Source organism: Haemaphysalis longicornis, unplaced genomic scaffold (assembly GCF_048455015.1).
Source record: "Haemaphysalis longicornis isolate Haplotype H1 unplaced genomic scaffold, Haemaphysalis longicornis Haplotype H1 scaffold_12, whole genome shotgun sequence".
Lineage (NCBI taxonomy): Eukaryota > Metazoa > Arthropoda > Arachnida > Ixodida > Ixodidae > Haemaphysalis > Haemaphysalis longicornis.
In genome coordinates, this window is record NW_027526225.1 from 71,049,853 (window position 1) to 71,075,553 (window position 25,701).

General features: G+C 49.3%; 1 long non-coding RNA gene across 1 annotated transcript; it reads left to right on the plus strand.

The window, feature by feature from the left end:
• The first annotated feature begins 15,259 nt into the window (after positions 1-15,259).
• On the plus strand, positions 15,260-18,942 carry LOC144162801 (uncharacterized). The gene is made up of 2 exons (XR_013320771.1): positions 15,260-17,058; positions 17,492-18,942. It is a non-coding gene; the product is annotated as an uncharacterized LOC144162801 (long non-coding RNA).
• Positions 18,943-25,701: the final 6,759 nt, after the last annotated feature.

Consider the following 25,701-nt stretch of genomic DNA (forward strand, 5'->3'; position numbering starts at 1 on the left):
TTTTTCTATAAGGCGACCTCGGGCATTCGTGCGAGAAGAGCCCCAGAGTACATTGTGTGCATTGAGGTCGCCTAAAAGGATAAATGGTGCAGGTAGCTGATCTACAAGGCCCTCGAAATCCGAGCTCGAGAGCTGGAAATCAGGGGGGATGTAAACGGAGCATAGTGTTATTAGCCTATTGAAGATTATGGTACGAATGGCAACAGCCTCAAGGACGGTCTGTAATTGGATAGTGTGACACGCCAGGGACTTTCGGGCAATGATGGCCACACCACCGGAATATGTAGCACCATCGTCCCTGTCCTTCCTAATTACCAGGTAACTATTCAAAAAGTTTGTATGTTTGGAATTTAAATGTGTTTCTTGTATACACATGACACTTCGCTGATTGGAGTGCAGTATTTCGTACACATCGTCAAGATTTTTAAGGAGGCCTCTACAGTTCCATTGAATTATGTTTTCTCTTCCCATTATTTAGTGTGAGAGCTACTGGAGTGTGTATGTTTATGTGTCGTCTTTCGGGGCTGTGACTCGCGTCTTTTTGGGCTTGTCGGGAGGCTTTGGCGTCGGGACACGTTCCTTGCGGTGCACCGCAGACAAGAACGGTCCGACATCCGTTTCGTCGTCTGATGTCTGTAGCGAAAGAGGACCAGCGTCTGGCTTCCGATACGGTGATGGAGTCGATTTGCGAGGCGGTGTGCACCCCCGATCCTCCTATTCCTCCTCTTCTACTCCTCCTGTCGCCCCCTGCCTGCGCTTCTTTATTTCTCAACACACTCCCGCCGCCGCCAAGTTCGTTAGGCGCTAGCTGGCAGCGGCACGGGCAACGAGCGCTTGCTGGGTTGTTGGGTCAAGTGACATATCTTAAAGTGAAGACTACAAATGTTCGTATGGTCACCCGGGATAACAAGCTGTGCTCACGGTTTTCGGCCAGAAGGCAGCCGCGAGGATCGAAAGGAAACAGATGATGTATACTGCCAAATTTCCAGAGAGCGTCACGGTAGCGGGGTGGCATTGCCGTCGCCTCCACGTTTGATACTGCTTCCATGAGGAAATACGTGTGTTCGATCCGCGTATCCGTTATCTCTGCGAACAATAGGACTTCGCTCTCGCCGTGCCCAACAAGGTACAAAGGCTCGTCCCGAATCGAGTTGCGCTTGCTGAAGAAGGGGTCGTCACCATAGAAGCATCTGTTCTGCTTCGCCACGAGGATACCTCCCCACCGGGCCTTGACGAGCGCGGCCGAAGCTCGCTTCCGGCGTCGAAGCTCGCTCATGGAGCGTCGAAGGAGCAGGCGCTTCATTATCCCCTGACGCGAGTCCATCTTCTGCACGAACCGCGTCTTTGTTGCTGAACAGAATGAAAACATATTTGACTCGAAACCGACGTAAAGGTCGCAACAGGGAAGCTCGACAGGTTTCCAAAAGAAGAGGCGCATCATCGAGTCTAGTGCTGTGGCAGAACTGGTCCGACGTCTCCAGAGCGGTAGTAAAGTCGTCGAAGCGAGGGTTGCGGAAGGGCTGTACTGACGTCTCCGAAGTGAGAATCGCGTCTGTGATACCAGCGTCCGTCTGGGGCCACTTCGACATCTCCAAAGCAGAAGTCTCTTTGGCTAGGCTAGATTCACGGCAGGGCCGCTCGGCTCTCTCAGAAACGATAGCTGCGTCAGCGATGCCGAGGTCCCGGGAGGGTCCTTGAGGCTTCCCCGAAACTGATGATGATGGTTGGTGTTTAATGGTGCAAGGCCAACGAGGGCAAAGAGCGCCAGAGAAGAAGTTGTATAATGAAGCGAAGTGATTACCACAAAAAGGTAGGTATAAAAACATGTAAATCGGACATAGTGAAATCAATTAAAGGTAATGCTGATGGCTGGTGTATAGGGCCAGATTTGATTATGCGTGATATGATATAAGGTTTAAAAACTTAACATCTGACAAATAATCAAACACACGTTTCATAGAAACACTGGCATCGTCACCTAGAAATAGCGATGGATGTAGTGGGATATGTTGTCTGTAGAGTTCTCTGAAGTGTTTGTGTCGTGTTGTGTGAAGTGCCTTGCATGTTATTAGTATGTGGACTACGGATAGGCCCTCCCCGCACCTGCTACACAGGGGTCTTGGAGATCCCGTGAGCAGGTGGGAATGTGTTGCATGCGTGTGGCCCATCCGTAATCGAGCCAGGGTAACTTCGTTGTGTCTGTTGTGAGTATCAGTGGTGTCTGCTCCCAGGAGTGGCTTTATAATGTGTAGTTTGTTGCCAGTCTGTTGATTCCAGTGCGCTTGCCATGTTGTGCGAAGGTGTTGTCTGATGTGTGGTTTCACGTCGGTGTAGGGTAATGTGGTTCTGTCTACTGCATTTGAGAGTGTAGCAGCAGCAGCCATTCGATCCGCTGCTTCGTTCCCGGCTATACCACAGTGGCCAGGGACCCAGCAAAGAACAAGTTCAAATTTGCGTACATACACAGACATAACACCCTTGACTATTAAATTTATAACGTGATTTTTTGAAGACTTTGTAGACGAAAACGCCCGCACAACACTGAGAGAATCTGTATATATAATGGATTGTGGGATGTGGCTTTGAAGGATATGATTAACAACCAGAAGTACACCATAAGCTTCTGCCGTAAAGATACTTGTATTACTGCTAAGAGTTCTAGTGACACTAAGCCCGGGCCCATGCGCCGCGCAGGACACCGAGGTGGAAGTTTTAGAGGCGTCCGTATAAAATTCAGAATAATGATACTTCTCCTGCAAATACAAGAAGTGCTGCAGAATTGCACATGTGGGAGCTCGGTTTTTATCTACATGTGTAAATGATGTGTCGCATGAGACAGGGCGGAGATGCCATGGTGCTATGAAATCTGTTACAGAACTTTGGATGGTATCTAAAAAGGAGACAGCAAGCTCTGACGCTTCCTCTCTAACTCTGTAAGAGAAGGGCGCAGAGAACGATGGTCGATTTAAAAGGAGTTCAGTCATGGAGGTATCATGAAAAACTGATTTAAAAGGATGGTGAGGCATCATGGAGGAAAGAAACTCAGGAGAGGCCCCGAGCATCCCAATGCATTGCGAAAAGTGTGGAGGAAGTGGCGTCATTTTTCTTGAGCCCATGGACAATGTTGCTTACTTGTTTACAACTGCGGCGGCCTAATTTGGGCAAATAGAACGGACAAAATTTTAAGGCGCTTGGTACGTGGCTGCCTCGCTACGCTTGCAAACCAGTACAGTCGCTACGACAAACGTTTTTAGATTAGGCCAGTTTGAAAACTCCGCCGTCGGAGGCGGCCTTAACTCGTATGCGTTCGCCATCCGGCGAGCCTGTTGCTATGACGACGACAAACGCTACTTTGCCAGGCTTAAGAGCTGAAAATCGTCCTTCTATCTAAAAAACGAAGGCTGTTTTTCGATTGAAACTTTGGGTGAGGGTTAGAATGGGCAAATTGAAGGCGAAATCAACAGCTTAGAACATGACATCGCACCGAGGAATTAGCGACGAAGCTTGTTTTCGCTGCGAAGCGGGAGGGCAGGGCGACGCCATGTTAGTCAAATCAAACCGGAGATAGCAAAGGATGATGGGATAGAGTGCTGGGCTCAGTGGGCTCAAGTCATGGCGGGCCTCGGCTTCACAAATGTGACGTCAGGGCCTCTCCTAACCTTTTCTTTCCTCCATGTGAGGCATGGATGAAATTTTAAAAGCATAAAGGAGGTCTGTGTAGGCTCGCTGACGTTGTAGGTTCCATTTTTTGCACTCAACATACAGGCTTTCGACCGGACTAGTTCGGAAGGCACCACATGACAAGCGGAGCCCTAGATGAAGCACTGGATCCAGCATTTTGAGGGATGTTTTACTTGCTGACCCATAAACAACGCTACCATAGTCCAATCGTGAACATATCAAGCTGGTAAAAACACGTAAGAGAAGTTGTTTGTCAGCACCAAAAGAGATGTGCGACAGAACCTTCAAGATTTTCATTGTTTTTAAGCATTTATGTTTTAGTTGTTTTAGGTGTGGGATGAATGTCAGCTTTTCGTCAAAGATAATACCTAAGAACTTGTGTTCCTTTCTTACAGGAATCGAGACACCATTGAGTTGAATGTCTGGATCCGGCCGGATGCCACGCCTCTTGGAAAACAAAACACAAGTGCACTTTCCAGGATTAAATTTAAAACCATTGCTATCTGCCCAGCCAGCTAGCTTGTTAACACCAAGCTGGACTTGGCGCTCGCAGATAGACAGGTTACAAGACTTAAAGGATAATTGCACGTCGTCTACATAGATTGAGCAGGAAATGGTTGGTGGCAGATCCTTCCGAAGAGAGTTCATTTTTACAATAAACAAAGTGCAACTCAAAACTCCACCTTGCGGAACACCGTTTTCCTGCACATGAACTCTAGAGAGTGCAGTTCCAACTCGCACGCGAAACGTTCTTTCAGAGAGGTAACTGGCAAGCGTGTTCCACATGTTACCCGACATACCAAAGGACTTCAAATCGCTGAGGATGCCGTACCGCCAAGCAGTGTCGTACGCCTTTTCAAGATCAAAGAATACTGTCATACCGTACTGCTTATGGAGGTAGGCATCTTTAATATACGACTCTAACGCCACGAGTTGATCGTTCGTAGATCGCCCCACCCTAAAGCCTGCCTGGAAGCTCTCGAGAAGACCATTGTACTCTAAGAAGTACACGAGTCTCCTGTTTATCATCTTCTCGAAGAGCTTACACAGGCAGCTTGTCAGGGCAATGGGGCGATAACTGGCGGGAGATGAAGGGTCCTTCCCTTCCTTTAGGAAAGTCACTACTATGGCCTCCCTCCAAGAGCGTGGGAAGTGCCCCGAAAGAAATATTTTATTGTAGAGGTGAAGAAGTGTTTCAAGCGTGTCTGCATGTAAGTGTTGTATCATTGTGTATGAAATCCTGTCTGCACCAGGAGCTGAAGGTTTACAAGTACCGAGTGCGACCTTCAGCTCATGAAGTGAAAAGGGGGTGTTATAGGAGGAGTTCGACTTATTAGTGTCTCGCAAGGACTTCTTCTCACATGATGCTTTGTGTTTAATGAAAGTGTTGGTGTAGTGTGCTGAACTGGACACGTGTTCGAAGTGTTGCGCAAGTGTGTTAGCCTGGTCTTCCAGTGTGTCCCCTGTTGTACTAACCAGGGGCAGGCTGTGTGTCTGTTGTCCTTTTAGTTTTCGTATTCGTGTCCAGACTATGTGTGTGTCAGTGTATGAGTTCATGGAAGTGAGGAAGGTGCGCCAACTCTCCCTTTTCGCCTCACGACGCACTCGCTTCCCAAAAGCCTTTGCCCGTTTAAAAGAAATGAGGTTATGTGACGTGGGGTACACCCCACGCCTTGTTCTGGGCCTCTCGCGCCCGCCTGCAGTCCTCGTTCCACCAGGGCCTCCTTGGGGTGCGGGACCCACTGGAGGCCTGGGGAATGGACTTTTCAGCAGCGTCGAGGATGTGCGCCGTGACGAGTTGGGCGGCTTCCTCAACGTGTAGGTGTTTTATGGATGTGTGGTGTAGTTGAGATGTTTGTGTGAATGTGCTCCAGTTTGCTTTTGATTCATTAAACCTGTTATGGGAAGATGGACTGCTCGGGCCTGTACCTATATACGTTAATGAAGTGGGGAAATGGTCACTACCATATGGGTCCGTGCCCACACCCCACTCAAGACATGGAAAGAGAACTGCGGAACCAAATAGCCAAGTCAAGATGCGAGTATGTATTGTGTCCTAAGTTATGGTATGTAGGCTGTTTTTTGTTGAAAAGGCATGCTCCGGAGGATGTAAGAAACTTCTCTATCAGGCGACCCCGGGCATCCGTACGGGAAGAGCCCCAAAGAGAGTTATGCGCATTAAGGTCGCCTGTTAGTATGTACGGTTCGGGAAGCTGGTCGACCAGCGCCTCGAAATCAGAGCTCGAAAGTGCATGATCAGGAGGAATGTAGATGGAGCATACCGTTATCAACCTATTAAATATTATTGTTCGAATTGCTACAGCCTCAAGGACAGTGTTCAGAGTGACAGGGTGGCAGGCTAAGGATTTACGGGCAATTATGGCCACACCGCCAGAAGAGTGTGTGCAGCCATCCCTGTCCTTTCTGAAGACCATGTAACTATTCAAGAAATTTGTGTGCTTGGAATTCAAATGTGTTTCCTGAACACACATTACACTTGGCTGATTAACATGCAGTATTTCGTATACATCGTCAAGATTTTTGAGAAGGCCTCTACAGTTCCATTGAATTATGTTTTCTCTTCCCATTATTTAGTGTGAGAGCTACTGGAGTGTGTGTGTTTGTTTATGTGTCGTCTTTCGGGGCTGTGACTCTCGCCTTTTTTGGCTTGTCGGGAGGCTTTGGCGTCGGCACGCGTTCCTTGCGCTGCGTTGCAGGCAGGAACGGCCCGACATCCATCTCGTCGTCGGATGTCCGAGGGGTGCCCGACGGACCGGGCCCCCTGGACTTGGTCCCCGATCGGGAGCCCTTCGTTTGAGCCGCCACCGCCGAGGGCGTCCGGGGCGCCAGAGGTGGCACGGGCGGTGCGGTGGCGGTGGGAGCCGGTGCGGGGCCCGTGGTGTCCATCACCTCGGTACCCTCCAACGCACTGGAGGACGGGGAGACAGAGGCGGGAGCGGCACCGGTCCCGACAGGAGTGGTTTGCGCCACAACCGCTGCTGCCTCAGCAAGCGGCGTGGTGCCGGGTTGGGCTGCGTGAGGCAACCCAGCGGGGGGCGGGGGCGGGACCAGGTCAGACTCGCTGAACTGGGTCCCTGTGGACACCAGACGCCGCTCCGCCCCCCGGCGAGCCGCGTCGGCGTACCTCCCCGCAGGGAAAGAGGCGAACCTCTTTCTCGCCTCCGGGAAGGTGATGTTCTCGGTTACCTTGATGTTGATTATCTTTTTTTCCAGTTGGAACTTTTCGCACTTGCGGGAGTACGCTGCATGCGGTCCCCCGCAGTTTACACAAGTGAGGGTATCGGATTGGCAGTTGTCACTAGGATGATCGTGCGCCGCGCATTTCGCACACGTCGTTCGGCCACGGCAAGAGTTCGTACCGTTGCCGAACCGCTGGCACTTAAAACAGCGCCGCGGGTTCGGGATGTACGGACGTATTGAGCACCGGATAAAACCTGCATATATATGTTGTGGGAGAACTGCGCGGTCAAAGGTCAAGATGATGTGCTTGGTGGGAATCTCCTTGTCGTCTCTACGGATAGTGATGCGTCTCACGGCAGTGACGCCCTGATCCTTCAAGCCGGCAAGGAGATCCGCATCGGTTTCGTTCAGGAGGTCTGTCTCGGATATCACACCCTGCGAGCTGTTGAGGCTCCGATGCGGTGTGACCCGGATGTCAAGATCAGCCAGTCTAGTCTGAGCTAGAAGCTTTGCAGACTGCTGCTTGTCATTTATTTCAATTAAGAGTTCACCAGACCTTTGTTTTTTGCATTTATACGATTTTTCTACTATGGCTTCAAGATACTTGGCGATCAAGAAGACTGACTGAGATGCAAGAGGGTGGGTTGGATTGAGCGATTCCATCACAAGAAATCGAGAAAAATTATCTGGTTCAGGAAATGTCAAAGATGGCAATGGGGGAAACGATACTTCGGTGCGGCCCCTTTTAGGGGGCCGATCACGGTTGGAGGGGGTTTTAGACAATACCATAAAGCATAGTATAAAAGCAGGGAGACGGGGGTACTTTCTCCTTTGACCTTACCCTGGTAGTCAAAGAGGTCCCGGAGCTCCCTGCCTGGTAGACAGGCAGGGAGGCCATCGGCCGGAGCTTGACCAAGGCTCCGACGGCCACCGTTTACGACTTCTACCCTTCACCTTTAAACACGTCGCCACGGTTGGACACGGCTTATGTTGGGAGCTCGGGGTCCGCGGTGTCGCTACTCACCGTCACCATGAATACTCAAGGTGCCCCGTGCGGGGGCTTAACCGAAACTGCAGTCACGGAAGCAGCAGGACTGCGCAGTTGCTGGAGCCTCTCTCCCTGGCTGAGAACCTCGGTGTCCTGCTTGGCGTTCTGAAAGGCCGAAGCGCCTCCGTCGCCGTTGTCCTGTTCTTCTACCCGCGTGCCAGTCATTTCACGGACGGGCGGCACGTCACCCGGGACCATTGGCCGCCGGGCCTCCCTGGGGAGCGAGCAAATAGTCGAGGTTGCGATGCGGGTGGTGAACAGGGACGCCTGAGGTTGAAGGACGGGGCTTGCGGCAGAGTCTTGGCTTGCAGAGAAGCGTACACGCGTTCTCAGGGCACAAATACGCTCGTCGTAATCGATGGCTTCCAAAACGTCAGCATCAAATTCTTCATCCTTCACGTTCTCCTGAACTTGAGCGTCGAGTTGGTGAAGGCTCACCTGGTCATGCAAAATAAGGTCGAGGACATTTTGTCTGTCAAGGGCCGTTGCTGCCTGGCTCCGCAGCAAGGCGTCGAGGACTGTCATGGTCCCGGAGACGGTCGCTCGCAGGACATCTCGGCGAATACGAAGAGCGTCCATGGCACCAGTCGATGAAGCAAGACGCTGGGGTTGCGAATACCAAAGGAACAAGGGCGGGCTTGGGCACGAGCCGAAAGGGGCGGCGGCCGAGGGCAAGGCTTCCAGGATAAAGCAGTGCGAAGGTATCCAAGCCTCGCGTGCCTCGGAGCCGCTGCGCCGTCGAACCTAGATTCGCTCGTGCGCCGGTTCCCGGGTTTCACGGCACCAGAAAATGTGTAGCGAAAGAGGACCAGCGTCTGGCTTCCGATACGGTGATGGAGTCGATTTGCGAGGCGGTGTGCACCCCCGATCCTCCTCTTCCTCCTCTTATACTCCTCCTGTCGCCCCCTGCCTGCGCTTCTTTATTTCTCAACAATGTCCTCGGAGTGCCTGACTGATCAGGCCCCTTGTACCGCACACCCTTTTGGGCGCGCTTTGACTGACCCACAACCACCGAGGGTTTAAGGAATGCCTCGGATGGCGCAGGCGGTGCGGTGGGGGTGGGAGCTGCCGCTGGTTCCTCCGTCTCCATCGCGTCTGCGCCCTCGCCTGTGGTTTGGGACGCTGGATCGGAAGTGGAGGATGCAGCATCGCTGCCAGCAGGCGTGGTTGCCCCCACAGCCGCTGCTTGCTCAGCGAGCGGTGCGGAGGCGGGTTGGGCTGCCTGAGGCAACCCAGGGGTCGGGGGGGGGGGGGGGACCAAGTCCGACTCGCGGTACTGGGTCCCCGCCGAAACCAGACGCCGCTCCGCCCCCCGCCGAGCTGCGTCGGCGTACCTCCCCAGAGGGAAAGAGGCGACCCTCTTCCGCGCCTCTGGGTAGGTGATGTTCTCTGTCACTTTCACGTTGATTATTTTCTTTTCAAGATGAAATTTCTCGCACTTCCTGGAGTAGGCCGCATGTGGGCCCCTGCAGTTTGCGCAAGTGAGGTTATCAGAGGTCGGTGGGGTGGTCCTGCGCTGCGCATTTTGCACAGGTTGTTTTGCCGCGGCAAGAGGTTGTACTGTGCCCGAACCGCTGGCACTTAAAGCAGCGGCGCGGGTTCGGGGTGTACGGGCGAATAGAGCATCGGATGTAGCCTGGATTTATATATTGCGGAAGTGTCGATCGGTCGAAGGTCAGGATAATGTGCTTGGTGGGGATTATCTTATCGTCCCTGGGCATCGTGATGCGGCGCACGGCTGTGACGCCCTGGTCCTTTAACCCTTCAAGAAGGTCGGAATCTGTTTCTGTAAGGAGATCCGACTCTGAAATCACACCCTGGGAGCTGTTCAGGCTCCGGTGGGGCGTGATCCTGATGTCCAGGTCATGGATGCGAGTTTGGGCAAGAAGTGTGCGGGATTGTTTTTCAGTGTTGAGTTCGACAAGAATTTCTCCTGTCCTGAGCTTTTTGGCCTCATACTTTGACCTAATGTGCTTTGCAGAATTTTCGAGACCAGGAATACCGACAGTGAAGCGACGGGTCTCGTTGGGTCAGCAGACTCGATCACAAGAAAACGAGAATAGTTATTCACGTTTGTTGAAAAGACAGTTGTTGCAAGAGGTGGGAATGAAACTTCGGTGCGGCCCCTTTTCGGGGGCCGATCAGGTCTGGGGGGTGTTTAGAAATTGTCATATATCATAGTATAGAAGCAGGGGACGGGGGTACTTTCTTCTTTGACTTTACCCTGATGGTCAAAGAGGTCCCGGAGCTCCGTGCCTGGTGAACAGACAAGGGAGCCCATCCGCCGGAGCTTGACCTGGCCTCCGACGGCCACCGTTCGTGGTTTCTAACCCTCCACCTTTAAACACATCGCCACGGTTGGATCCAGCTCATGTTTGGGGACTCGGGGTCCGCGGTATCGCCAGTACCGTCACCAAGATTGCTCAAGGTGCCCCGTGCGGGGAGGCGCTCCCGCTCCCAAGTGCTCCCACGACAAAGCGACGGCCGTTTATCCAGCGACTGCGGTTCATGCGCACGGGGCGCAATAGCACCCCATATACATGCACCGATAAACTGCAGACCTCCGTGGGTAAGCTACAGAAACGCAATACAGAGACAACTGAAACTCCGCATAATTAAGGTAATGAGATGCTTGCTGCGTGTCCGTAATAAAAAGTTTATTGCCTGGCTAATGACAAAGCACCGTAGCGCTTGTTGCCGTGGCCTCCTTCGGTTCTTGTAAGTTTTTTGCGCTACACGAAGTCATGGATTACCTCTACCAACTAGCCCAAACCCAAACTCTGCTAATGACCACAGTCTACAAATGAGAGAGAGAGAAAGAGAGAGGAAGAAAGCTTTAATGGACACTCAAGAGGTTAGCCCCATAAACGGCGGGGCTTGCTACTTCAGATGTGGGTGAACATAGTGAGGCGAAAAAATTAAAAACAAAAGGGGAAGAAGTACGCAGCAACAATGAATAATAGGGAGAAGAAAATAAGATCAGTTCGGAACGTAGAAACATTTAGTGCACTAGGAGAAGAAAATCTGAAGATCCCAAGGTTAAAGAAACTCGATTAATCCCGAGTCAGACAAGAAAGTAAACAGAGCCTTTGTCCCTCGCGCCGCGTCAGCGTGATTTTGCCACGGACCAAGAAAGTGATGCAGCTCTAAAAAGTTTCCGCGTAGCATCCGCACAAATTAGGAGTTCGATTTACCTTATAGAAAGGCAATACGGGGTCTAATAAAACTCAATACATTGAAGGCAACAAAATCTTTGCTGCGTTTTTGCAATAAAACGTTTATTAATTTCTATTGACCGTAGTTTGTAAGATAGGAAGTGTGGCTCACTCAATTATAAGCGCTATATGAAGTACATCGGAACTCAACGTCTTAAAAGCAATAAAATGTTGGTTGGGTTCGTGCAATAAAAGGTTTATTGACTAAGTAGGAGTTTAATTGACCTTTTTTTAACTCAAGGGAACGTCAATACAACGTTCATTGAAACTCAGTCCATTTTCATGATGGTGATACTAGTAAACTGCTGTTTCAACAGGTAAACGTAGTTCTGCTGGACTCTGTTCCCGTAATAGGCGTTGCGGATATAATACACAGAATAATAAAACATGACGACCCTCTACTACTAACCATTTTTAAGTAACCGCCGCTTAGTACAAGAGGTATGACGAACAATTCCGCTAATTTACCGGTTCCTAAAAATGTATACGGCCGGCGGCTAATAAATTTCATGGGCACAACTTTTCTTGGGCCATGAAGCGTTTTATGCCACAGGAAAGTGGTGCAGTTTGATGAATATTCTATGTGCTTTTCTTTGCTCCCGAAACTGCATTGTGTAAGTAACTATATGTATTTGTACCTGTTTTGTTTGTCACTATTAGTACCGATTGCTGAGTTATGCGTTATGTCTAACCGTTAGTCCCGACAGTATCCGGCCAAGCTATGGGACCAAAATGTTTTTTTAAAAGTTTTTGTATAACATGTTGAAAGCGACAATAAAACATAAAAATAAAAACCTGCGTCTGTGGGCTCAGCAGTGCAACACCTTAGCCATAGCTCAAACGTACTCAAACGTACTCCCCAGTCTCCTCCAAAACTTTTCTCCTCAAGTAACGCTCGTAGCACACTACCCTTACCTATAAAAAGAAAACGTCTAGGTTTAGTGTACCCTTACAACAACATCTCAAGTGGTAGAAGTTTCGCGAAGTTCAGAATGGGCCTCCCATTGGATGTGAGCAAAGAGAATAACGAATGAACCCCAAAAACTTGGACGCAAGGAAGCCCCAAACAGCGCTCCCCCTAAATACCCCCGGGCAATTGAAAGGACCTGTATGGGATAAGAACGTGCGCTGCCTTCTCAACTCCAGACCCAAGGACTGCTTCGCAGGCCTAATGTTGCCCCACCCGAACCCTTTGTTGTCGCTTCCATGCGTCAGTCTCGCTTTCTTTTCTTCCCGGCCTCTCGACTTCGATGACGAGCATAGAAGTGTTCACTCTCACCCACGCGTCCTTTCAGGGTTTGGACGCTTATGCCGATGCTTTCGCACCCGTCTTATATGGGAAAGAGACCCCATCTGCCTGCCTCCTTCTGTTCCTGCAGAACTCGCTTAAAGGGGCCATGACGACAAAATACAAGTTCGGTTCACCCAAAAGACCTCTTTGCCCCGACGAAATGGATTCCAATTGTTAAAAGAATTACCGATGCTTAAATTAAAAGAATTACCGATACTTGGTTTTTCCGATAGCAAATACAATACTACATCAACTGCAGAAAACCGCCGCCTGCTGTTGCCCGCGCTACCTGACGGCATTTAAAAAAAAAATCAAACGGCAACAATAATGAAAGGTTCCACAGGATAGATTACGCGTTCCTCTTTCGTTATTCCTGCGGCCCCAGCGGATAACGAAACACGCTCCACGTCTCCCGCGGCTGTCGATGGGCGGTGCTATTTGAACGGTCTCCGAACCTCCCTAAATATAAGCACCCGCTGAAGTCTAGAGAATATCTACCGCCAGGATAGCGCAGTTGGAAGCCCACCGCACGCGTTATGCGGAAGTCGTGGGTTCTATGCCGCTTCCGATCACGGCGGATTTTTTTCGACTTTCATTTCTTTATTCCCGTATCACGCGAAAATGATGATGATGATGGTTGGTGTTTAATGGCGCAAGGCCGACGAGGGCAAAGAGCGCCAGAGAAGTTATTTAATGAAAACAAGTGATTACCACAAAAGCTATGTATAAAATGTGTAAACTGGACATAGTAAGATCAATAAAGATAATAGTGATGGCTGGTGTATAGGGCCAGATATGATCACGCATGATAGGAAATGAGGTTTAAAAACTTAACATCTGACAAATATTTAAAAACGCGTTTCACAGAAACCATGGCATCGTCACCTAGAAACAGAGATGGGTGTAGGGGAATATGTTGTCTGTAGAGTTCTCTGAAGTGTTTGTGTCGTGTTGTGTCAAGTGCCTTGCATTGTATGAGTATGTGGACTACGGATAGGCCCTCCCCACACCTGCTACACAGGGGTCTTGGAGATCCCGTGAGCAGGTGCGAGTGCGTTACATGCGTATGGCCTATCCGTAACCTAGCTAAGGTAACTTCAATGTGCCTGTTGTGTGAGTCAGTAATGTATTGTCCCAAGTGTGGTTTTATTACGTGTAGTTTGTTGTCTGTCTGTTCGCTCCAGTCTGCTTGCCAAGTTTTACGGAGTTGTTGTCTAATGTGTGGCTTGAGGTCTGTGTAAGGTAGTGTTGCCATGTCGACTGTGTTTCGGAGTGCAGCATTGGCGGCCATTTCATCCGCCACTTCATTACCGCCAATGCCAGAGTGGCCTGGCACCCAACACACAGTCAACCCAAGGTTTGAAGAATAAGCTACCATAATCGTTTTGAAGATAAGATTAATGACATGGTTTTTTGATGACTTTCCGGATGATAATGCACGGACGACGCTCAACGAATCTGTATAAATGACGGATGTAGGAATATGATGTTCAACTATGTGACTTACAACTAGAAATATGCCATATGCCTCTGCTGTAAAAATACTTGTATTAACATTCATTGTTTTACATGCTTCAAAATTAGGCCCATGCGCAGCACAAGACACCGCAGTGGACGTTTTAGATGCATCGCTGAAAAACTCTGCAGCCCTGTATTTATTCTGTAGATGCATGAAATGCTGCAAAATCCCACTTCTTGGTGTCCTGTTCTTGTTGTATTGTACGAAAGACAAGTCACATGCCACAGGACGAAGATGCCATGGTGCTACAAGATCAGTGTGAGATGATTTGAATGTGTCTAAGAGGGAGACGTCATGAATAGTCATCTCGTCCCTCACTCTCTGCGAGAAAGGAACAGCAATAGATGGGCGGTTTAAAAAGAGTTTAGTTGTGGACGTATCATTAAAAACCGGTTTAAAGGGATGGTTATTCATTGATGAGATTTTGGAGGCATATAGGAGGTCAACATAAGTTCGCTGGTACGCTAAGCACCATTTGTCGCACTCTGCATAAAGACTGTGGACAGGACTGGTACGGAACGCCCCACAAGACAGGCGAAGCCCTAAGTGAAGCACTGGGTCGAGCATTTTAAGTGCTGTTTTTGTGGCTGACCCATACACAACGCTTCCGTAGTCCAACCGTGACCCTACCAACGCGGCATAAAGTCGAAGCAGGAGTTGTTTGTCTGCACCGTACGATTGGTGAGACAGGACTTTTAGAATATTCATTGTTTTTAGGCATTTTTGTTTAAGTCGTTTTATGTGGGGTATGAATGAGAGTTTCTCGTCAAACACCACACCCAAAAACTTGGGTTCTCTTTTTACTGGAATCGAGTCACCAAAGAGTTTTACGTCGGGATCGGGCAGGATGCCCCGCCTTTTTGAGAATACAACGCAGGTACTTTTAGAAGGATTAAGTTTAAATCCATTTTCATCTGCCCAGCGAGAAAGTTTATTTACCCCAAGCTGGACCTGACGTTCACAAATGGATATGTTACACGATTTGAAAGATATTTGAACGTCATCTACATACATCAAGCAGGATATGGTTGGCGGCAGTGCCTTTCGGAGAGAGTTCATCTTAGCTATAAACAAGGTGCAGCTCAATACGCCACCTTGAGGCACGCCATTCTCCTGCACGTGAACATTTGAAAGTGCCGAACCGACCCTGACACGAAATGTTCGTGAAGACATGTAACTACAAAGAGTGTTCAGCATGTTACCCGAGATACCAAAAGCTTTTAGGTCTCTAAGAATGCCGTAGCGCCATGCTGTATCATATGCCTTTTCAATGTCAAAAAATACTGTCATACAGTATTGCTTATGAATAGAGACCGGAACTTTAGGCAAAATGCCTATTTTTTATTCCAGTCCGTATCGAGCCTATTTAACATATAAGCATGAACTAAAGGAAGGGGAACATTTTAAGCAATAGTTGATTGTGCCTATACGTGCCTATTTTGAGGTTCGTGCCTATACAAGCTTTTAAGCGCCTATAAATGCCTTTTTGTGCTGTCGAGTACAGACTTTGCCTCAATCAGTCGTATATCTCGATGGAAAAAAAGGAAATCTATTGTTGGACTGATGGGAATGCATGAGCATCTTGTCTCTCTCCATTGCTAACTTGAGGCCTCGCCCGATGCTCATTCCTTTCTCTTCAGACATCCGCCACGCAGAGTTTCTTTCACCCCACTCAGTAAAGCGTATAACCACAAAAATATCATCATCTTCTTCCTACACTATGCCAACCATGCTTAGCGTTCTAATAATCTCAGCGGTCTCGTTTTCTCGCTCTAGCAGCGGCTTTGGCTGCCTGTCTTTCCTTTTGTAGTCTGCCAGTATCGCCATTAGCCGCAGTATTTTTCATTTCTTCCTCGTTTGCCACCCTAAACTGGCTGCGTGCTCGATAATTATACAACGCGGGCAATCAGTGGCAGGAGTCACAGAGACCCGCCGAGACTCCCCGTGACTGACGGGCACGTCTGCAGAGGCAGCTGCCGCTCAGTCGCACTCCTGTTAAAGTATTCTTAGCACCGTCGCTCTCGTCACTCACGCAGCCGGCGATCTCTAAGCGCTATCTCACTTTACCGTTTTTGGGTTTATGTCGCTGGCTGTTTGACAGAGTGACGCGTAGCGACGGAAATATTACCCGAAATGCCCTATATATTGTTCGCGCAATAATACAGTGCTAACAGTGGCATAAATTGTTTTGTCACAGACAGGAGAACACGTGTTTTGAGGAATGGTCTCGTCGAATTTAGTCTGCAAGGCATGCAAGGTGAAAATAAAGAGTACGCGTTGTCCCCCAACCAGTCGGCGTGCAGCGAGTATAGAAAACAGTATGTTTGTGAATGGGGGTATGAAGTAATGAAAATGACGAGGCGCGCTGGCGTTGGAAATGGGTTCGCACTGGCTTGTTTGGAAGAAAACAAGAGAGCAATTGAAAACGTTGTATTTAGCATTTTTAAGGGTTTTTATTGAATGCTAGCGGCATAAAAAGATTCTTGCGGGTTCCGTCGGCGCGTCGTCTGCTAGCGCCCCCAACGATAGCGCGCAAGCGCCAGCCTGCGAGGGAGCCGGCCAATGGAAGCCCTACCTCTCAAGGCCAGGACGGTACTGCGGGAAAGCACAGCTACTCTCTCGGCAAGATGCGCAACATTAACTTTCACGCCTTTCCTTCTGCTTAAAAAATTGCAAATAAATCTGAACCCTTTCCCACTTATTTACCTCGGACGGGATTTCGAAAAGCCTTTCTAAACAATGCAAAACAATTACAAATTGCTCGCGAATCCCTCCCCCCCCCCCCAAAAAAAAAGGTCGGATTTGTTTGGTGTCGAGAATATTGCAGCGCAGATTGCACGCGGGCGAGGCTAGAGCGTGCCCTAGAGAGGCAGCGCGAGGCTAGCTTGTGGCAAGATTAAGAGAAAACCTATTGACCCTATCACTACAGCCAGCACGTCAGCGTAGTTGGCGTTTCTGCTCTCTCCGTAATCCGTCCGAAGCCTGCCGACGAATGCCGAAGATTAAGACGCCGAAAAGTGTCCTTATCCGGCAATGGACCAGTGGATCGCAGTGCTACACCGTCGACGGAGAAACAGTATTCTGCCAACCCTGCGGAAAGCAGGTGAGAATACAATACTTTCCACTTGATCTTAATTAACGATATCATGCACTTGACGTGAACACTGGACCAACCGTAAACGTGACGCCTCCAACAGTGCTTACGCTAAATTTATTCTGAATGCTCAGAACTTGCCAATAATGTGCGTTTTAAGAACTTTTTACGGTAACTGCTATTCATTGTTGTGCAATGTTTGCAACCTAATTCGGGAACTGGCTTCCTTATTGAAAATTTCCGGCACAGTGTTGGTCGGATTGTTGTATAAGCATCATGATTTTAAAAACGGTTACCTGCTATTGCGCAGCTGGCCAACTTCGCCATTCCTTGAGCTATTGTCAGGTTTACAACTCTACATGACTAAAAGCAAAAGTACACTAGCAACGTTTCACGTGCCTTACGCAATATCTTAGTTTTCGTTACTGTTTTCTTCGCGCAGGTACCCTGTGAAAAAAAGTTCCACTTGCAGCAGCATGAAAGAACAGCACTGCATCAAGCCAATGCTCTGCGCAACCAGCCGTCGACATCAAGACAATCGTTCCTGGCTGAAAGTATTGCTCAAGGAAAAAAAAGTGAATTCAGCGCTGACCTGTGCGAAGCATTAGTCGCTGCTAACATCCCTTGGGCGAAAATCGAAAACAAGACTTTCAAGAATTTCTTGCAAAAGTACTGCAAACAAAAGGTACCATCAGAGTCGACTCTTCGCAAGGAGTACCTGCGACCACTGTACGAGAAGACGCTACAAGAAATTAGAAGAGAAATCGGTGAATTCCACATTTGGATTTCTGTGGACGAGACGACAGATGTCACCGGACGAGTACTCGGTCACTTTGTAGTCGGAAAGCTTGACGCAGAAGAGAAAACAACACCCTTCCTGGTTTGCTCAAAAGAGCTAGAAAAAACTAGCGGAGAGACCATCGCCCGCTTCGTGAACTCGTCATTGAAGCTTCTGTACCCCTCCGGAGCCCACGACGACCGAGTACTGCTGCTCTACACAGATGCAGCAGCTTATATGCTTAAGGCTGGTGCACTTCTCAAGGTTTTTTACCCAGAACTATTGCACGTCACTTGTCTTGCTCACGGGATTCATCGGGTGTGTGAAGAGCTACGAAAGTCGTTCAGTTCGGTCAACGAACTGATAGCTGTAGGGAAGGCGGTGTTCCTCAAGGCTCCTTCCCGCGTTCGTGCTTTCAGGGAGCAGCTGCCGGGTGTACCTCTTCCACCGGAGCCTGTTGTTACCCGCTGGGGAACTTGGCTGACGGCAGTGGAATACTACAACCAACACTTAAACGGTGTCAAGGCTGTTGTAAGCAGCTTTGCTGAAGATGAGAGTGTCGCCGTGAGAAGGGCCCAGAAGGTTCTACATGATGTTACACTTGCATGTGACTTGGCCTATTTGTGTGCCCATTTCACGTTCTTGGCAACAACAATACAGAAACTTGAAAGTTCGGGCACAACGCTGACTGAAAATATTCAGCTGATTTTGGACGCACAGGAAAGGTTCGCTAGTGCTCCCAGGGGACCGGTTGCTGACAGAGCTATAGAGAAGCTTAAGTCTGTGTTGGACAGAAATCCCGGATTTTCGACGCTGACGGAACTGTCTGAGGTTTTGAGCGGCGGACATACCGCGATTCCAGATGGAATCAAAGCATCCAACGTGCCAAAGTACAAGTACGCTCCGCTAACCTCAGTGGATGTGGAGCGTTCTTTCTCTGCGTACAAGACGATATTGACTGACAGAAGGCACAACTTCAAGCCCGAAAACCTGGAGATGGTGCTTGTTTGCCACTGCTTCCACAGCCTTTCGCACAGTGTTGCGTCACCCTAGATATCTTGAAATCGTCACCCTTGAGTGTTTTATGAAGAAAATAAAATTGCATTTTCAAAATACCGATGTTTGTAGCCTGTGTTTACTCTAAACCGAAAAATTGCACTGAAATACGCCGCCTGAGTAAATATTATTCGAGCCTATATATGCCTATATGGTAGTACTTAGTGCCTATATATGCCTAAATTTCAATTTTGAGCGCCTTCAATAGGCGCCTAAAACCCGTTTTTTTAGTGCCTAAACTTCCGGTCTCTACTTATGAATGAATGCATCCTTTATGTAGGCCTCTAGAGAAACCAGTTGATCATTTGTGCATCGCCCCGCCCGGAAGCCTGCCTGGCAGCAATCGAGAAGACCATTGCACTCAAGAAAGTACACGAGCCTACGGTTTATCATCTTCTCGAGGAGCTTGCACAGGCAGCTTGTCAAAGCAATGGGCCGGTAACTGGATGGAGAGGAAGGGTCCTTCCCTTCCTTTAGGATAGCCACTACTATGGCCTCCCTCCAAGAGCGAGGAATGTGCCCCGAAAGCCAAATCTTGTTATATAGGTGGAGGAGTGTTAGAAGAGTGTCTGAGTGTAGGTGCTGTATCATTGTATATGTGATGTTGTCTGGGCCTGGAGCTGAGGGTTTACAAGTGCTCAGAGTGGTCCTCAGCTCATTGAGTGAAAACTCCGAGTTATAAGAGGAGGTTGACTTATCATTATCACGTAAAGACTTCTTTTCAGCCAATTGTTTGTGTTTCATGAAAGTGCTAGTGTAGTGTGCTGAACTGGACACGTGTTGGAAGTGTTGTGCGAGTGTGTTAGCCTGGTCTTCCAGTTTGTCCCCTGTTGTACTGACCAGGGGCAGGCTGTGTGTCTGTTGTCCTTTTAGTTTGCGTATTCGTGTCCAGACTTTGCGAGAGTCAGTGTAAGAGTTTATGGATGTTACGAATGAGCGCCAACTCTCTCGTTTTGCCTCACGGCGCACACGTTTTCCCATCGCCTTAGCCCTTTTGAACAATAAAAGGTTTCCCGACGTAGGGTACCTGCGCAGGATACCCCACGCCTTGTTCTGGGCCTCTCGCGCCCGCCTACAGTCCTCATTCCACCACGGCCTCCGCTGGTTGCGCGGGGCACCAGAGGCGTGGGGAATGGACTTTTCGGCGGCGTCGAGGATGTGCGCCGTGAGGAGTTGGGTAGCTTCTTCGACGTGTAGGTGTCCTATGGATGTGTGGTGTAGTTTGGATGTCTCTGTAAATGTATTCCAGTTAGCTCGTGCTTCATTGAACCTATTATGGGAAGATGGACTGCATGGGCCTTTACCTATGTATGTGAGTGAGGTGGGGAAGTGGTCACTACCGTATGGGTCAGTGCCCACACCCCACTCGAGAAGAGGAAAGAGAACTGCGGAGCCAATCGACAAGTCAAGACATGAGTATGTGTTGTGTCCTATGTTATGGTATGTAGGCTGTTTATTGTTGAAAAGGCATGCTCCTGAAGATGTAAGGAATTTCTCTATAAGGCGACCTCGGGCATCCGTGCGAGAAGAGCCCCAAAGAGCGTTGTGAGCATTAAGGTCGCCTGTCAGGATGTATGGTTCGGGCAGCTGGTCAACCAGCGCCTCGAAGTCAGAGCTTAAAAGTGAAACATCAGGAGGAATGTATATGGAGCATACCGTTATCAATCTATTAAATATTATTGTGCGGACGGCTACAGCCTCAAGGACGGTGTTCAAGGTGACAGGGTGGCATGCTAAGGATTTGCGGGTGATTATGGCAACACCGCCAGAAGAGTGTGTGCAGCCATCCCTGTCTTTTCTGTATACCATGTAACTATTCAAGAAATTTGTGTGTTTGAAATTCAGATGTGTTTCCTGGACACACATTATACTTGGCTGATTGGCATGCAGAATCTCATGCACGTCGTCAAGATTATTCAGAAGGCCTCTGCAGTTCCATTGAACAATATTTTCTCTTCCCATTATTATGTGTTCAGAGCTACTGGAGTGTGACTATTTATGTAGGGTCTTTCGGGGCTTGCACTCTTGGAAGGGGTTTTCTTACCTTCTCTACTGACCTGGACGTCGCAGCCCGTTCCTTCCGCTGCGATGAAAGCCGGAAGGGCTCGACGTCCATGTCGTCATCTGAAGGCAAGGGGGTGCCCAGCGGACTGGGCCCCCTTGACATGGTACCCTTTCGGGTGTTCTTTGCCTGCACTGCCAGTGCCGAAGGCGTGGGGAGCACCCCAGATGGCACAGGCAGTGAGGAGAGAGAGGGGGTCGCTGCGACTGCCTCCGTCTCCATCTCGTCCGGGCCCTCGCGTGTGCTTCGGGCCGGTGGAGAGGGGGAAACGGTGGGTGCAGCAGCATCCCCACTGGACGTGGATGCCACCACAGCCGCTGCTGGCTCAGCGAGCGGTGCGGAGGCGGGTTGGGCTGCCAGAGGCAACCCAGGGGGGGGCGGGGGCGGGACCAAGTCCGACTCGCGGTACTGGGTCCCCGCCGAAACCAGACGCCGCTCCGCCCCCCGGCGAGCTGCGTCGGCATACCTCCCCAGAGGGAAAGAGGCGAACCTCTTCCGCGCCTCTGGGAAGGTGATGTTTTCAGTGACCTTGATGTTAATGATTTTCTTTTCTAATTGGAACTTTTCACATTTTCTGGAGTAGGCCGCATGTGGGCCCTGGCAGTTTACGCAAAGAAGTTGTTGAACGTTACAGTTGTCAGACGGGTGGTCGTGCTGGGCGCATTTTGCGCAGGTAAGTCGGCCGCGACAGGAGTTTGTGCCGTGCCCGAACCGTTGGCACTTGAAACAGCGCCGCGGGTTCGGGATGTACGGCCGGACTGAACATCGGATGTAACCTGCGTTGATGAATTCTGGAAGGATGGACTTGTCAAAGGTTAGGATGAGGTGCTTTGTCGGTATTTGTTTATCGTCTCTGCGGATGGTTATCCGCCTGACTGCTGTTACGCCCTGACTACGAAGGCCCTCCAGCAGGTCAGCTTCAGATTCATTTAGCAGGTCATACTCGGAAATCACGCCCTGGGAGCTGTTTAAGCTGCGGTGGGGCGTGACTCGGATTGGCAGATCGGCGATGCTGGTTTGAGCAAGAAGTTTATTGGCCTGATCCTGGCTACTGACCTCGACAAGAATTTCACCGGTTCGTTGTTTTTTGGCCTTATACGACCTTCCAACAATACCGTCAAGAAACTTTGAAATGAGAAATACAGACTGTGAAGCAAGAGGTTTTGATTGGTCTACAGATTCCATCACGATGAACCGAGGATAGTTGTTCGGTTTCGGAGGACTCAAGTTAGGAAGTGGTGGAAAGGAAACTTCGGTGCGGCCCCTTTTCGGGGGCCGATCACGTTTGGGGGGGGGTTTAGAAAATGCCATATAGCATAGTATAAAAGCAGGGAGACGGGGGTACTTTCTTCTTTGACCTTACCCTGGTAGCCAAAGAGGTCCCGGAGCTCCCTGCCTGGTAGACAGACAGGGAGCCCATCCGCCGGAGCTTGACCTGGGCTCCGACGGCCACCGTTAGAGGTTTCTACCCTTCACCTTAAAAACACATCACCACGGTTGGATCCAGCTTATGTTTGGGGGCTCGGGGTCCGCGGTATCGCCAGTACCGTCACCAAGATTGCTCAAGGTGCCCCGTGCGGGGTATCACGCGAAAATGACAATCACCTCTTTCAGCGTTATAAAGCACATTCAAGAAGCCGAATAGCACTGGCAATAAGGACTGAATCTTTGATGTGTGTTCTTTCGAAATCCCTCGTTCCATGTATATATACAGTAATCTCTCGTTAACTGGGATATCTCGAAATATCAGTAAAGTCGAAACTTTTTCGCCGTGAATTTACCTGTGATAGGAGGCACGTACTGGCCCCCCTTTATCTCGAAACGTTTTTCGGGAGACTCCGGATATCTCAAAGTGTTGACAGAGAGGACACAAGGCAAAATCCGCTACAGCCAGCTGTTAAGGTCACCTTCCTAACGCTTAGCTCCCACTACCTGCTGAACGGGGTCGTGGACGGCAAGTTGACTCTGTACGAGGCCGATGTTCCCGTTACCGGAACGCTGTCCGATGCCTACATTGTTGAGAGAGCTGTGGACTATGCAGATGATTATGAGGACGAAGAGGAGCCCCGGGAAGCGCTGACAACGACAGAAACGACAAATATGGTGTGCCTGCTAAGGTATAACGTACCCGTGTGGAGCCAGATACGATGCTTCGAGTAGATCGAGAACGCGTTTATGGGACCAGATGCGAACGCGAAACAGGGGAGTAACACGAATAATAAAAATTCGTTTTTCCTGCGAATTTTCAGCCGTATTGTGAAAGCGCCTCTGTGCAGAGGAGCGTTTCTTACCAGCATTAGCTCTCACTTCAGTGACGTGGCCACAAATTACTGAAGGACGGACGGATCTAAAGGTGAATAATAGACGCCCAGCGTATGTCACGGGCCTTCTAAATCCACGCTGTCACCGAACCCTTCTAAGTAACCTCTTCTGTGAGTGTAAAGACATCTTCCGCTTATACAAGCAAAGGTAGTGAAGCCACAATCTTCCGTTGCACGTTGCCTTTCATCGATTGGCATATGGAAGCCCAGGCCAACAAACAATCAACCCCACAGCCTCCAACTGTGCCGTATAAAATCATCATCTGTCAAAGATTGGGCGCTGAGCGGACACTATCGCAGCATACTCTTCGTTTATCGTCGACGTTACGCTCATCGATATTCGAAACATGTGCAGTCAATCAATCACTGCCGCTTCTGTGTGGTGCCCAGTCTATTAGAAATAGCTCACCACGGCGCTTTCATGCTACCTTTGACCAAGGCTGCACACAACTCCAAAAGCACGAAATAAGTTAGCGCCAGGCGGCTTTTCTGGGTCTGTTATCGACTGCCTCCCGGGACTTGGAACGCCGTCCTGATATGGGTGATGTTTCTCGTATGGCCGGTGTAGAGCCGCGTTACGACGTGTGTCAGAAGTAATTCAGGATTACAATAAATAAAGCAGGCTTATTTTTGAAGCTCGAGCTGGCTACGGGAGGACAGCGATATATATGCACAAATATTTGTCCAGAATTAGCCTTGTGTTGGCTTCTGAAAAAGATACTGAAATAATGAAGAGCCTTCCAGTGGAATTCCAAACTATTGATCAAGCCCGAAGAGGGCTTGATCAATAGTTATGCGATACTTGTTCCAGTTATGCGATACTTGAACATTATGCGGTATTTGTTCCTCGTTCGAGGTGAAAAATCCAGGAGAATGCTTCGGCCAATGCACCTCCGCGGTTATATGCGATCCTGTGTGGGTGAGTAACACTTCATGCGTTTCGACACCCGCACTAAATTAGAAAACCCGGGGGTAAGCGTTTTTTACTAGGCCGCTGTGGGTAGGTATTATTCTGCCATACTGTGCGGGTATCTGGACGCGCAAAGGGGTTGGCCAGGCACCTCTGCGGGTATGTACTATGAGCTTGCTAGACTATGAGTTTGTACTATGAACTTGCTATGCTAAGAAGACAGACTACGAAAGCACTACTCTATCGTTAGCCTAACGCGATTGCTGTCGTAAATCCTAGCTTCGCTGATGCTCCCGCAGAAAACCGCGCGGAGCGAGGTTATTTGATGCGTTTGTTCGAAGTGCCTCATCGTTTTTCATGGCACTCAGACTGCATGAGTAGTCAGTAAAACGGAACAAACCCCACAGCGCCTAGCAATCGCCAGTTGCGAGGGGAGGCCCTAACGGTTCACTTGCAAGCGGTGTCTTCGAGACTGCACACATAACTTTTATTACGACTGCCCGTCGTGGATGATATTGAGTTCATCCATCTGGTCAATCAGCAGAAAATAAAGTATAAGTTCGCTTAGTATACGCGGATTCAACACTGTCCCATGCTTAGTATACGTGCTTCAACACAGGCCCAACAATACGGCACTCGAAAGACGCATTTATATAAGTCGTATACGAGAGCGTATGCCGAAAACGAATTTTGCTTACGCCAACTGTCTGCTCTTAAATACGGCAGAGCTAGTAACCTTAGTCAGGCTAAAAAGCGAGTGGATGGTCATGCTTGCTTCATGTTATTAACAAGTGGCTGATCCCGGTTACACAACCATAAAACCAGCGTTTCGTAGATAGGCCCAGGCTAAGCCTCATATTAAAAAAAAGTGTTCTTTTGAAAGTACTCGCAGTAAACAAAGATACAGCTGGGAAAATGGAGGAGGTCGCTATTAAACTGCATGCCGTAACGGGAAACTCCTGCCGCCCGGGAAGTGCAGTGCATGTGTAACGACCATCGTAGTTAGCGATCCCGTAAAACACGCAACAAAGAACTCCGTAATGACCGAAAAAGATGTAACGAGTATCCGAATAAAGGTCGAAAAATTCGATTGATGTCCCGAACAGGAGATTGCAGCTTGAGCAACTAGGGGGTTCCGAATTAAAGAAAGCCCCAATCAACGCTGAAGTCCCGGCCAAGCAAGCGTAATCATATAGAAAGGCGCGCATCCGCGACTTCTATAGCGCACTACAGCACACGCAAAATTCTTGTGAACCATTGAGGGTTGAAGGTAATGGTACAAGTCATTAGTTGTAATTAATTGGTGCATAGCAACGTGCCTATCAAGTTTCGGTGCAGTATTGCTTTTACTAAAAATCAGACCGTAATGTTCACAAGTCTTTGCCTTTCAATGTGCAGATAGTGAAAAACAGGGCAGTACGGAGTGTATAAAGATGGAAGGAAGAAAGGATGTAGAAGGAAGGCAGGAAAGTTAACCTGGCTAAAGCCTAGTTTGCTATCTTGCACGTGGGAAAGGGAAAATAGG